The 992-nt window shown below is 40.8% G+C and overlaps 1 protein-coding gene across 6 annotated transcripts in view; it reads right to left on the bottom strand.

Annotated features, from left to right (window-relative positions):
- Nucleotides 1-756, bottom strand: part of ccser2a (coiled-coil serine-rich protein 2a) — a 622,973-nt gene extending 622,217 nt beyond the window's left edge. For all 6 annotated transcript variants that reach the window (XM_043679239.1, XM_043679240.1, XM_043679236.1 and 3 more), the window contains exon 1: nt 624-756. The gene's annotated coding sequence lies outside the window, so the exon portion shown is untranslated. The remainder of the gene's footprint in view (nt 1-623) is intronic.
- Between the last annotated feature and the right edge of the window lie 236 nt (nt 757-992).

The following is a 992-nucleotide window of genomic DNA, read 5'->3' as shown; positions in this document are numbered from 1 at the left end:
GCCTATCACCATCACCTTAACCTCCTTCCACCTATCACACTCCCAACACCCCTCCCCCAAGTTCCTCCTCCCTACCTTTTATCTTAGCCTGCTTGGCACACCCTCCTCATTTCTGAAGAAGGGCTTATGCCCGAAGCGTCGATTCTCCAGCTGCCTGACCTGCTGCGCTTTTCCAGCAACACATTTTTCAGCACTTTCTCCTGATAGGTTTTTCAACCCCATTTTTCCACTTCCTCCCCATAACCTTGGATCCCCTTGGCAATCAAGGTCTTATCAATCTCTGTTTTAAATATACTCAATGACCGGGCCTCCACAACCCTCTGTGGCAATGAATTCTACAGATTCACCCATTGTCTAATATGAATGTTCAAAATGATGCAAAAATAGACATTGCTGGTGCAAGGCAGCCAATTTGGTGGAGTATGTAGGAGGAAAGCAGAGTTCACATTTCAGATCTTCTGACTCTTCATCAGAACTTCAACTCCAAGCATCAATTCTACTTCTTCCCCTGAGATGGCACCAGATTTGCTGAGCTTAGACAGCAATTTTTGTTTTTGTTTCAGATGTCTAGCAACTGCAGTACTTTGGTTTATTTTCATATGATGCAATTGTTTTCTACATACCTGGTAAATTCTCCAATGGAATAATTTCAGAACCAAATGTTTAACTTCTTTTTTCAAATTCTTCCTCAGTTGAAGCAGCTCTCTGTACACTCCATGCAGTGGTGTTGTGCAATATTCAAGCTCCAATTTAATTCTGAGGAGGAAAAGACAAAATTCTAGATGATTTGAAAACAGAAATATCTTCGCCCTAAAATGCAAATTATTTACTGAGTAAGCTGGAGGGCATTATGCAACTATTTAACCTAATTTTCACATGCTGACAACTATTTCCAACACATTTCATTGGACACAAGGAACATGGCACCACTTTTTTCTTTAAGCTGCAAAAATAACCCCCAAATATCTACTTGCTTCAAAGAGGTATAGCAC

The sequence above is a fragment of the Chiloscyllium plagiosum genome, chromosome 38, assembly GCF_004010195.1.
Source record: "Chiloscyllium plagiosum isolate BGI_BamShark_2017 chromosome 38, ASM401019v2, whole genome shotgun sequence".
NCBI lineage: Eukaryota > Metazoa > Chordata > Chondrichthyes > Orectolobiformes > Hemiscylliidae > Chiloscyllium > Chiloscyllium plagiosum.
Note: the sequence above shows the minus strand (reverse complement) of the source record. Positions and strands in the feature narration are given on the sequence as shown.